General features: G+C 35.7%; 1 pseudogene; it reads right to left on the bottom strand.

The window, feature by feature from the left end:
- Positions 1 to 4,285: 4,285 nt before the first annotated feature.
- The window catches only part of LOC112514153, a 15,201-nt pseudogene continuing 5,619 nt past the window's right edge, over positions 4,286 to 13,867 (bottom strand).

Raw genomic sequence — 13,867 nt, 5'->3', positions numbered from 1 at the left:
TTTGCTATTCAAACTCTGATTATAGTGTTTCAAATTTCTGAGTTGCCTTCATCAAAACTCTCAGTATCTTCTACCCTAACTCTGAGTCTTCTTAATCAGAGTTATACTTAGCTGTTTCTACTATCTTTAACTATGAACTCAAATCTCTGATCCAACTACTATATATACTTAGAAAATATAATCTTTACTTTTTTCTGATCCAACATTAAATCGGGCACTGAATGGATCAAGATCTCGTAAATTTATTGTCTTTCTTGATTCAAATCAGAAAGAACTTCTTTCATTATTGAAGCCATGCCTGAGTTGTCAACTTCTTAGCATCCCTCTTCTCATTAGGAATTGTATACAAAAGGTTCGATTAAATCCCATGTTTTCATGGTCCCTATCTTTGTCCCTTTTTTAAGCTGATAGGAGAACTTTACTTATTAAATTCTTCAGTCATTTTCGCCATCGACTATAGATTCAAAAAGTCGAACTCTTCTTTTTCTTCAAGAACATTTCAAACCTCTCAATCCTCTTATATAGGGTTAATAGATGACAAACAAAATGATAATAACAAAAATGAGAAATCAAGAAATTTTCATAGAAAAGAAAAAGGAATGATCGCTGAAGAACATGACTAGGTTGAATCTTCCTCCTCATCTGAAAATGAACAAGAAGAAAAATAAAAATTTTGCTCCATGGCTCATATTAGTGAACTAGCAGATAAAAGAACCATTGCTAATTCAACATGAGCTTATAAAGGTGCTTCAATAAAACTTCCTATACTCGAAAATCAGGTATTATTTCTCTGTGCATTAATTTCTCTTGAAAATGTCTTTATCTATTTTACTATACTAAAAAAACGCTCTCATAAGACAAAAGAAAAACACATTAGACATAGTTTTCCTACTAACCATAAAGGACCCATTACTAGATGGGTACCTAGACACTAATCCCTTAATGCTTGTAGGGACCAGATAACCAAATATGGTACTTGGACAATATGTATTCAAGACATATGAGTGGTTATATTTCCCTACTTAAAGATTATGCTTCAGTAAAAGGACCATCTATCACATTCAGAGGTAACTCTAAAAGGGTTAACAACATGGGTATGGTGTTATGACAAATGGGCCAGTAACATTCAACGGAGTAGCTTATTTATAAAGAATTAAGAATAACTAATTGAGCATTATTCAACTCTATGACAAGTGTTTTTTCTGTTAAGTTTGTTGTAGGAAAATGCACCATATACTCATCTGACAACAACAAGTTCTCTCAGGTTTCCAAAAAAAACAATGTCTATGTGATTGACATGTCATCTACACGTTCCTCATCTTTTTAATGTGTCTATTTTGTCTCAAAAGCCACATATGAATAGAACTGGCTATAGCATAATTGTATTTCTCACCTAAATATAGAAGAATCAATAATATTTCTCGAAAGAACATATAAAAGGTCTTACTTTGTATATTTTTCAAAAGAAAATCTATGTGGATGATGTGAAAAAGGATAGCTGTCAAATAAAAGCTTCAAATCTATGTACTTCTCATCTATCAAATCACCTCTTCATATTCTTTATATGGACGAGTTAAATGTCCATTGTTTGGGAGGAAAAAGATACACACTCATCATTATAGATGAATATTCAAGATATACCTAGGTATTCTTCATTCAGGCAAAAAACAATGAAACTAAAGAAATCATTAACATCATCAAAAGGATTGAAGCTCTAAATTATGATTCTTAAGAAGTGATAATGGCATTGACTATAAAAACTACATTCTAGAAAACTTTTGTTTAGACAAAGGAATTTCTCAAAACTTCTCTACTGCCAGGAGTCCACTACAAACTAGGGTTGTTAGAAGAAGAAACATAACTCTGTGTGAGGCAACTAGATCCATGATCAGTGGGGGTTGTTTTCTTACTTACTTTTGGAGTGAAGCTGTAAACACTGCATGCTTCAATCAAACTGATCGACAATTGTGAAAAGACATAAGAAGATTCCATACAAGTTGTTTCATGGAAGAAATCCAAATATCAGTTTCTTTCGTGTCTTCGGATGCATCTACTATATTTTAAACGACATGGATCATCTTGGAAAATTTGACCTAAAATTCGATGAAGGAATTTTGTCAGATATTCAGTTGTCTTAAAAGCCTTCAGATTCTGCAACAGATGAAGACAGTGTATTAATGAATCCATTCATGTCTACTTTGACGAATGCACTTTTGTGCCCCATCATCTACAGATACATTCAATCAAGATGAACTAAATGAATAGAACTCTTCCCATCTCATGGAATCTTTTCAAAACTCTTCTCGAACTATGTGTCCAAACTCTACTTCTGGTCCTCCTTTAATTTCTAAACTTTAACCAATCAATGAACAACCAAGTACATTTGCATATCCAAATACATTTCAAATTGAAGATGATATTCCAATCCTCATCATAATTTCTTCATGGATTTCATCCTCATTCGAAACCACTCCTCCTTGCTCCTCAAATGTATCATCTGAAACCTCCGATCTCCCATCTTTTCTTCCTCTTCCTCCGGCCACAAAATGGACAAAAAGCCGTTATGTAGGTTAGATGAAGAGGCATTTGATCTTGTAGGAGGACTTGAAGTCATTAGAATCTTCTGGTCATATGCTGCTTATAAAGATTTCAAAGTTTATCAGATGGATGTCAATAGTGCCTTCTTGAGAGGGAAACTGTCAAAAGAAGTACACGTGAAATAGCTTCTATGATTTGAAGACTAACATTCTGAGTACATATACAAACTTGATAAAGCCATTTATGATCTTAAACAAGCTCCACGTGCATGGTATGACGCACTATCTTCTTTTCTTCTTGAGAATAATTTCACATGTTGTAAGATTGACAACACCCTTTTTCTTAGAAAATATAAAAGTGACGTCATTCTTGTACAAATCTATGTATATGATCAAGGCCATTTTCACACACCTACAGACTTACAACCAGGACCAATAACAAATATACAATTAGTCCCAATATCGTCTTTCAAATAATAAAGTGGTACAAGTACTGGATATCGTCCACAGGGATTGGAGAAAAAGTTTAGTGAAAGTAATATTAAGGAAATGATTTCAGAGGGTGAATTTGAAGACTTTGATTTGATATGAGTTAACATAACTAAAATTAACAGAAAATTACATACAATAAAAGCAAGCCAGGATGTAAGACTTAGGGTGAGATGTAAATACTATTTCCATTAGCCAATGTTGTCAAAATGCTACAGCATGAGACCATGCTGACAAATTGCTACAACATGCAATTAGTAACAACTATTTTCACCATTTATTTTGAAGATATTCCTCTCGGACTTCACCAATGCACTAATTTTATAGATTTCAACTCATATCTCCATGATGTATCTGCATCAATGAAATTGACAAATGGTGTTCTCAAAATATATGAATAAACAAATCTATTTGTTAAAAATCACTCTCTCGAGTGGATTCCCATATCATTCAAGTTGATATGTTCTGAATGGCTCATCCCTGTGTTCATTCCACTTTAACACTTCAAAGTAATCAACTTGTCCAGAATTAAACATTTACAAAATACGGATAACAAATCTCTTTGTTAGCAACTTTCTCAAGTCTACTTCCCATATCATCCAAATTGACGGTGCAATCAATGGCTCAGCTTAGAGTCCATGGCACTTTAACACTTTTTAGTGATTAACTCGTCAAGAAGTGTCATTGGTTTCATAAAACTTGAAATGAAATAATGAAACACTGTTGTTACATAAAAGGATCTACCTTATTTTGTTTTATAAACTCATCATTTCCATCACACACCCGAGCTAAGAAATTCAGCAACTCATGACGGAAAGTAAATTGCAATAAATATAAAGTACGGTAAATAGAGACATAAAAATAAATGACGGAATATAAATGACAGAATATAAATGATGGGAAATAAAGAGCGGAAAACATAATAAATATATGATGGAAATTAAAGAGCGAAAAATAAAAAGCAATTAAAAGAATGCTTGAAAGAGAAATTAACCAAAAAAGATTGCTTGTATTTCTAGAGAGAGAAACTACTCTACAAGTAGTAAGATAATTACTTGAGATATTGAAGGGATGATCAAAATACTAAACCCAACCTCTCTATTTATACTAAAATAGAGTTGAGGGTAAAATAGTCTTTTAACACTAATCTAGAGTTAAAGTACAACTAAAGCAAATATTTAGAGTCTAATGTATCCAATTTAGCCAACAAGTTTCCAACTAATTACAAAATAAATAGCTGTCAATACACAAAATGTCATTCAAAAGTCGGTTGTGGTCATATCAATCGGCATCATGTTCTCCCTCCTCCATTTCTTCACAGTCAGGTCATGTTGCAGCATCCCCGTAGCATCAAACAGTTTCAATCTATTCAAAATAAATACATATTAGTCCATTACATAACAAAAACAGGTGAATCATTTATCTTAGCTCCATAACAAAGAAGTGGAAAATAAAGGAATAAAGTGACTCAAAGTTCGGATATAAATAGAAAATGTCCTATCTAAAAGGGAAGAAAAAGTGTTCAAGCACTAAATAATTAGTGCATCTCACACCCCCAAAATTAAACAGTTGGTTGTCGCAAGCAACCAAAAGACAACTAAAACGACTCAATTTTGAATTTTTTTGCAAGAAATGACAGTAAGTGAACACACATGTTGATCATAACAAAGATGCAATATATAGCTTTCATAAATCCCAAGTAAGCATATCCTACCTAATCATGAGTATGAATAATAAGCTAGCATAATTTGCCTTTTGTTATGCTCAAAACATCATATATCTAAGATCAAAAGGACTTGGAACATACTGGTTCACTCATTTTTGGCATTTTTTCTCACTTTGCCTTTTCTTACCTTTTTGCATCAACATTGATTTTTTTTTTCAATTTTTGGCAATTTGCGCTCTTTTGTTGACTGCATATACACCTGCCCGTATGGGTCATTTTTGGTGTTTTAGATCTCAAACATGGCATTTAAGCATTGGGCATTTGTGCACTTTTGTGTTGTTTTGATCAATTTAGCTTTGATGGTACGCTCCCCCAAACTCAAACTTTTCAATGTCCTTATTGGAAGTGTATAGAGGGAGTGTTTATGCTTTGGCTACAAGTGGCTAGATATTAAGAAAAGAACAAAGGCCTATATCCTTTCTTAGATGTGCATATGATGTGGATCAAAATGTTTTCCCAAGCAAAATAAGGCTAGTTCTAGCAATACTAAATGATTAGAAGGGTAGCTAGACTGTAGAAATTATTGTGGCCATACAAGCATATGATCATTATCAACACAAGTGTTTCTTGCAAGAAAATAAACTAAAAATTGTGTAAAAACAACCCCTGACTCAACAAAATAAAATAAACAAACATGAAGCCAAAAGGGAAATGATGGAACCTATCCTACGCCTTAAGAGTAGGTGAAGTGGAGCTTCCATCCTTCAGCTTTCTGCATTCATCCCTCAGATTTTCATTCTCACCAAACAGCCTTGAGTACTCCTCCTTGAGGGCTCTCATCTTCCTTCTCATCTTCTTGATTTGGGCACTAGTCTTGGTTTACAACTCAACTTTGATCACCTTGATATCTCCCCTTGTCTTCTTCTCTACTTCCCTCACCTTCTCAGCCAAACCAGCCTTCAAACCATCAATTTTATCAAGGAACTCATTTCTCTATTCCAAGAGGCTGTCTATGAGGCTGCTGTTTTGGGCCAACATGTCTTGCATCAAACAGAGCATATCATTTGCTCCAGTCCTTTTGTCCTTCTTGTCCCTCATCCTTGACACAATCTTCATATCAATCTTCCACTTCTTTCCCTACTTCTTCGTAATTTGGTCCTTACAATATTGAGGAACACCATCTTCTACCAACATCTTTGTAATCAAACAGGGGAAATACAGCTTTCCCCTGTTTCTCCCAGAACTAGTTCTAATGCTCCTCTCCATGATTCTCCCAAGATTAATGGACTTCTCTATAATCAAGCAATACAACAAAAACATCCTAACCACAGACACTGAACTGTCATGAGTGGTAGGGGCAATGGAATATGTCAATTTTTTTTCCCAAATATTGGCATTGGTAGTGAGGTTGTAGCCTCTAAAAGTCCTAAGCATGAAGTTCGAATGCTCTTCCCACTCAGCCCTAGGCTTTCCTATTGCATCTGTCACCTCAATCAAGTCATCCATAGTGGCATTGTTCAACAGCTTGGAATAAACAACCTTCTTAGGGGGGTTTAGTCCATAGAGTCTATTGACTCTCTTTGAGTTGGATGTGATAGAAACACCCCTAATCTTGAGCTTAGAGGTGTTGTTGGCTGCCATCTCAACATAGAATTCTCTAACTAGTGTCAAATTGTAGGATGTGGGGACTGCACAGACATGCTCCATCCCATGAGCTTCAACCACTTCCCTAATGAAATAAAATTCCCTAATACTCTACCTATCAAATCCCTTATCATATAAACTAACTTTGCTTTGGAACCTTGCATGCATCTTCTCAACAGACTTAAAACTAAATCCATTGTACACTCTAATGGGTCTGGATATGGTAGCTGGCTTTTGGGATTTTGCTCCCCTTTTCCTCTTTGGTCTAGGTGAATGTTGCGGAGATGATGCATCACTGCTATCTTAGTGTAATGGTGACTCAATTAAAGTTTCAACAACCTTCTCCTTTCCATTTTAGTCCTCTTCCTAAAAGGTCCCCCATCCCATATGTTTGGTCTTTTTAGTAGAGACCTTACCTAGCTTCTTTCTCTTTTTAGATGGCACAACAACAGGGGGGTTTTCTTTCTCAAAAAATTCCTCATTGAGGTCAGGGATAGGATCATGAGAAATGAAATGGGGCATTTCATCCTCTACCCTTGTTTGCTCCCCAAAGGCAATCAACAAAAGGGGTTTCCTTGGCTTTTCAACAATGGTGATGTTCACCAAATTGCAGCCTTCACTTTCAGAGATTATATCAATATTGTCCCCTCTGTTTGTGTTCTTGAAGCATAGTCCTCTTCCTCCTCAAAGTCAAATGTGAACAAAACATCAAAGGGAACATGATCAGATGAAGAATGTACCTTCAGTATGCTCGCGGGTGCATCAATGACAGTAGAATGGGCAGTCGATTTTGGGTCTTCCACCATAGTCGGCTTCGCCTTTGATTCCTTTACCTTTATTGGCCTCTTCACAGGGTCGGTATAAGGTATCAAAGCATAGGATCATATCATTCTTAGTGAAGAAGCATCGATGGGAGATTTATTAAGAGCAAGAGCGACAACGGTTGTTGGCGGTGGTGATGGGTCGTCCTCGATGACCACAGTCGACGATTCTCCCTTCTTCTTTGCTGGTTGAGTTTTCTTTTTTCTTTGTGCAAGTTGTTTTCTTGTGATGGGTCGTCCTCGATGATTGGGAGGGAATGAGAGAAAGTGGGTGATCGAAGGGGGAAGAGAAGCAGTTAGAAATCTGTTTTTGGGAGGGAATGAGAGAAAGTGGGTTTTTGGAAAAAAAAATTTCTTAAGGGATTTGGTGATAGAGGGGTATTTTAGGGATTAAGATGGTAATTAAGATGATTGCTTATGATGTAATCCTTGGGATTAAGCAAGAAGAGTTGAACTTTTCCTCGGTTCTTAACCAGGAGGTAAAGAGAAGTGTATGGGGAAGACAAATTACATGACAAGGCCCCTGAGGTGTTTCAAAAGTTGGTGGCAAGAGGTCTTGTCATGGTTTAAAAAATACAATATATGTATATCTTTGGAAGGTATCATCATGGCTTTGGAAAAGTGGAAAGGATGGCTACTTTTTTAGAATTCTTTTCCAAGGATGACATCATGTACCATTTAAACTCTCTTCTCCATTTTTATACTTTGAGCATCAAAATTTTTGAATTTCTTGATCAAGAATTAGGGTTTCCATTGCTGCAACAAGACTTCAATATTAACTTTTTTTTTACTAAACAAGGCTGCAAAAACACAACTAACAAACACATTAAAAATAACTTTATTATTATGATAAAGTAAAAACGTAAATTAAGGAGATAAAATATTTACAAAAGAGCTTCTGGACTACAAAAACTCCATAAGCTGTTGAAGCTTTTTAGCAAGTGGTAGCCAAATCCATAGAGTAGAGCTCTGGAATTTTTACCGGATTATGAAATAACTTTAATCTCTGACCATTAACTTTGAACACAGAATTGTGCTTTGGATTAACTAAGTCAATTGCTCCATATGAATGGACTTTATGAATAAGGAATGGTCCAGACCATCGGGACTTGAACTTTCCGGGAAACAATTTTAACCTCGAGTTAAACAAAAGTGTTTGTTGGCCTGCTCTCAGTTCTCTTTGCTGAATTCTTTTGTCATGCCATTTCTTTGTTTTCTTTTTATAGATCATGGCATTTTCATAGGACAGGTTCCTATGTTCTTCTAATTCTCAAAGTTAGAACTTTCTTCTACTGGCAGCAACATTTGGACACATATTTAATTCTTTGATGGTCCAAAATGCTTTGTGTTCTAGATCTAAAGAGAGGTGATAAGCCTTACCAAAGACCAACTTATATGGGGGCATATCAATTGGTGTTCTAAAAGCAGTCCTGTATGCCCATAAAGTGTCATCTAATTTAAAAGCCCAATCTAGTATGTTTGGCTTGACAACCTTTTCTAAGATTCCCTTTATTTCTCTATTTGAGAGTTCAACTAGTCCATTTGTTTGTGGTTGGTAGGCATTTGCAATCCTTTGGTTAATGTTATATTTTTCAAGGACTTCATTTAACAGGTTATTTACAGGGTAGGTACCCTCATTACTAATTAGTTCCCTGGGGGTACCAAACCTTGTAAAGATCTGCTTCTAAAGAAATTTATTTAACCATAGGTTTTGCATCATTAGCAACAGAAGCCATAGCCTCTACCCATTTTGATACATAATCAATAGCAACCAGAATGTATTGACAATTATTTGATGGGGAAAATAGTCCCAAGATATTTGTTCCCCAACATCAAACAACTCTACTTCCAAGATCCCATTTAGTGGCATTTCATTCCTTTTGGAAATGGAACCACTTCTTTGATACTCAATGCATCTTTGTACAAAATTGTGGGCATCTTTGAAGAGAGTTGGCCAATAAAAACCAGATTGTAAGACTTTAGCTATTGTTCTTTGGCCTCCAAAGTGTCCTCCATATGCTACTTGGTGGCAATGCTGTAGAATTGCTGCCACTTCAGTTTCTGGGATGCACCTCTTTAAAATTTGATCTGCACTTATTTAAAACAAGTAAGGATCATCCCAAAGATAATATTTAATATCATGGAGAAACTTCTTAAACATATGGCTAGTATAATCAGAAGATTTTATGCCACAAGCCAAATAATTTGCTATGTCAGCAAACCATGGTGACTTTGATTATAGTACAAGAATTTTTTCATTAGGGAAGGTTTCAATGATGTCTCCTTCCCCTTTGTTCTCACTAGACTTCTCTAGTCTAGACAAATGATCTGCAACTTGATTGTCCACTCCTTTTCTGTCCACTATCTCTAGGTCAAACTCTTACAACAACAAAACCCATCTTATCAGCCTAGGTTTAGCATCTTTTTTGGGGATCAGGTACTTGATGGCAATATGGTCAATGTGTACAATGACTTTTGTTCCCATCAAATATGATCTATACCTCTCAAAAGAAAAAACCATAGCTAATAATTCTTTTTCAGTTGTTGGGTAGTTAATTTGTGCTTCATTCAAAGTTTTACTTGCATAATAAATTGAATGAAAAACTTTCTCTTTTCTTTGGCCTAGGACAGCTCCTACTGTGATAACCGGGTCTTGGTTATCACCTGAGGTAACTAATACGTGATTATTTATTATATGCTTATGTGACAGCATGATAAATTGTTATATTTGATCATACAAATATGTGAATTTTATGCATAGGTATGTATGCATAATGTGATAATGTGCATGATTATTATATACATACATGGGTTTATATGTGAAGTATATATGTATGTTTAAGGATGCATGTGATGCATGCATATACATAAAGGCTCCTAGCCGCCTTCCATTTTAGGAAGGGTATAAATATGGAGTAAAGGCTTCATAAGAAAGTTTTCTGTTTTTCCTTTGGAATTTGAGAAGATTTGAAAAGTATTGTCCAGATTGCTTATTGACTGGATATTTGAAGTTAGATTCAAAAGGATTTCAAAAGGGTTTCAAAAGGTGAGTGGTTAAATGTCTTAAAGGTACTTTGAATTGCATAATTGATTTGAGTTATGAAAGTTTCCCCGGATTTGGCTTTAAATCGGACTAGTGAGGTTCGGATTATTTTTAAGTCGGACATGTGTTGTCCGATTTAGTTTTAAATCGATTGTTGTATCAATCGAATTAGAGTTAGTGAGATTTCAATTATGTAAACCAGACAAAGGTTTTGAACGGAGAAGTAGGAATATGATCAAGAGCTGTTCGGTTTAGCCATAAATCGATCAAGGGTTTGCCTGGTATAATATGGCCCGATTCTGTTTTGATCGGACTTGTTTTTAATATTGTCCGGATTTGTAAATCAGACAAGTGAATAAGTTGTCCGGATTTGTGAATCGGACAAAGTGGCTTGTGTTATCCAGATGGATTTATCGACCAAGACTTGACCAGGGATGAAATCCGGCCAAGTCTATGATTGACCAAAATTTGTTAAAGTTGACCAGATTCATACTTTGAATAAAGTATTTGATTAAGTAAATCATCATTATAATATTCTTTTATAATAATAAAGTATGAGAATTTTGATTAAGATGATTTTGCAACTCATAATATTCCATTAGGACATCATGACTGTGGTCTGTTCTAATCGGAGTTATGTTGTAAAATGATCTGATGAAGAAATAAGGGTGGCATGTCAAGGAGAGATGTACCATGGGATAAATGTGGCATATCAAGGAAAGGTGTACCTTTGGATATAAGGGTGTCATTTGTATGTGTGACATAACTCTTACTATTATATCCTTTAAGATTACTGTGATTTGGAATCTTTATTTCTTTGTGATTTGAAGATTTAGAATCAAGGTTCTTATTCGAAATCGTAGTCTGGACGTTATTGAGAAGTTGATAACAGGTTTTGGCCTGAAACGTTGAATAAACCTTGTTTTTAATTGAATAGGTTTTAAAGTGGCATTATGTGAAACCTGGTTAGTTCAAACCTATTTGGGTTTGGGTACAAAAATCTGAGTGTTTCACTTTAGAATTGGGAATGTATTAGTATCATGTTTTACTTGTTCAAGCAAGGCTTTAGATTACCAGATCTTGACCCCTATCCAATTTTTGGGCCAATTCCCATATATTTGTCATATATATGAAAAGTTGTTTTAAATAAGTTTTGGTGATTTTCACCCTGCAATAACATAGAAAAAGGGATCTCACTAGACCTTTTGGTCTAACCCTTATTTTGTGATTTTAATTATGTGTTGCAGGAAGCGTTGACGGTAAGGAGAAGGGGAAAATGTGATATTTTCCATTATGCATGTCTATACGAAGATTTGCTTATGATGTATATAGTTTTGTTAGAAGGATGTTGATTAATACAAGAAATGTATTTTTAAATTTGTAGACCATGTATTCTGTATGGTAGATTCTTGTACTTTGGGACCTGATTAGTATATAAACATGTAATTCTTGAAATTGAAGTATGTTTTACATGCAATGTGTGGAAAAAGGGGTGTTACAAAAAGTGGTATCAGAGACTGAGTTTAAGGGATTTAGGTATTTAACAACATGATACCTAGACTTAAACTACTTCATTGCATGTTAGGGGTCCCGAACATAGTTAGCACCATTGGAAATAAATATGGTGAGTTAAAAAGAAAAGTGTGTAAGATAAATTTTAATTAAATCTGGCTAGTGTAATTATGAATTTTCAGGTACATATCTGGACTTGAGTACTTCATTATATTTGGGAAGGTGAATAGGTGATCATTAACATTGAAATCTGCATATGTCTAGCCGAACACGAAGATCTGAGAGAATTGCTCATCATGAGTCTGAGGAAAGAGTGGAATTACCCGTTAATCTTCCAACGAGTACTTCTGGAAATGGAGGTCGGGGAAGAACACGGGGAAGAGGTAGAGGAAGAAGCCAGACACAGGGAAGGGGTCGGGCTGAAACACATTCTGAGCATGAAGAATCTCATTCTGGGAATGTTTAGGTGGAACAAGTGCCACATCCCTTTGTTCCAATTACCCACAACAAGGAAGGAGACATCAAGATGTTCTTGACTTGTAAACCGCCAACTTTCTCTGGGGAAAGAGATCCAGTAAAATCTATGTGTTGGATCAAGGAAATTGAGTCTGTGTTTAACACCATTAGGTGTCTAGAAGCAGATAAAGTTCGATTTTTTGTATCTGTATTGAAATCTAATGCTCTATTTTGGTGGGAGGTAGAGTCTTTGGCCAGGACAGATGTCTTACAAACACTATCCTGGGCGAAATTTGTAAACCAATTCAAAGATCAGTTCTGTCCCAAGACGGCTGTACGACAAATGGAGGAAGATTTTCTGAAATTAGAACAGGGCAACGGAACTGTTCAGGAGTATACTGAGAAATTCATTGAGTACTCTCGATTTGCTGAACATTACATCACTTCAGAATCCAGGAAGGTAGAAAGGTATATTTAGGGTTTAAAACCTTCGATCCGTGAATTTGTTATTGCTATGAACCTTACCACCTTTTCACTAACTGTGGATGCGATGGAAGTTACAGAGCGGAATAAGAATCGGTAGTCAGAGGGTAAAGTCGTAGAGAAAAGGAAATTGGAAGGGCCTTCATCTAACTTTCGAGGATCAAAATCGGTGAAGTATGATAATAGAACCGAACAGAAGGTCGGTGAGAAAGTATGTCCTCAGTGCCGACAAGTTCATCAAGGGGACTGTAAATTAGATCTAAGAAAATGTAACAAATATGGCGAGCCGGGTCATTTGTCAAGAAGCTGCCCAGCCAACAGAAGATGTTTTAATTGCAATTCCCCAGATCATATTCGACCCAACTGTCTACTGTTCAGAACTCCACAATTGTCACACCCCGCTAAAGCGGAAACGCGAGGTATGGCAGGTAGAGTCTCATAGCAATAGTGTATAAACAACACAACCATACAATTTAAAACATAAATACATCATAACTAAAGTTTACAATCCCAAATACAAGTTTGCAAAATAAACACAAAAGAAATTTTGAAAGCGATAATTGTGACACGGTTTCTAATAAGTGTCACCATGAGTCTTTCTTACCCTAAAAAAGCATGTCAAAACAAGTGTCAACTACAAGAGTTGGTGAGTTCACAAGTTTTATATGCACAAAATGATTTTAAATGCAGCAATCTCAGTTATAAATTTATGAGCAATATCTTAAAAACCACGTCATACACATGATATAAATTTGTTGAACCACTACTAAACCTAAACAACTTTCAACGCCCCACGAACTACCTCAGAAGTGGTAGCGAAGCACATGTGTAGAGCATACTTACGAACTGCCTCAGCGGTGGGACTAAACCCCACATGTGTAGAACTCGTGCCGAACTACCTCAGCGGTGAGACTAAACCCCACATGTGTAGAACTCCTTCCGGACTACCTCAGCGGTGACCACTTCGTGTCACATGTGTAGAGAAAATTTTAATGACCAAGTGCACCCCTACTCGTCAATAAAAAGGGTGGGTATAACAACCAAATAGCGCTACTCACAAGAATCATAGGCTCAAAATGAGTTAATAGTAGTGTGGACAAACGGGGACTTTTAAACTCAACATACCATCAATAGTGTATACATTTAATTGCTCACAACAAGATTCATATATCAATATAAATCTATCAAACATTTCATTAATCATGCTTTTCACCCC

Source organism: Cynara cardunculus (assembly GCF_001531365.2).
Source record: "Cynara cardunculus var. scolymus isolate 2C chromosome LG 6, CcrdV1, whole genome shotgun sequence".
Taxonomy (NCBI): domain Eukaryota; kingdom Viridiplantae; phylum Streptophyta; class Magnoliopsida; order Asterales; family Asteraceae; genus Cynara; species Cynara cardunculus.
This window is presented reverse-complemented; position numbering and strand designations above follow the sequence as displayed.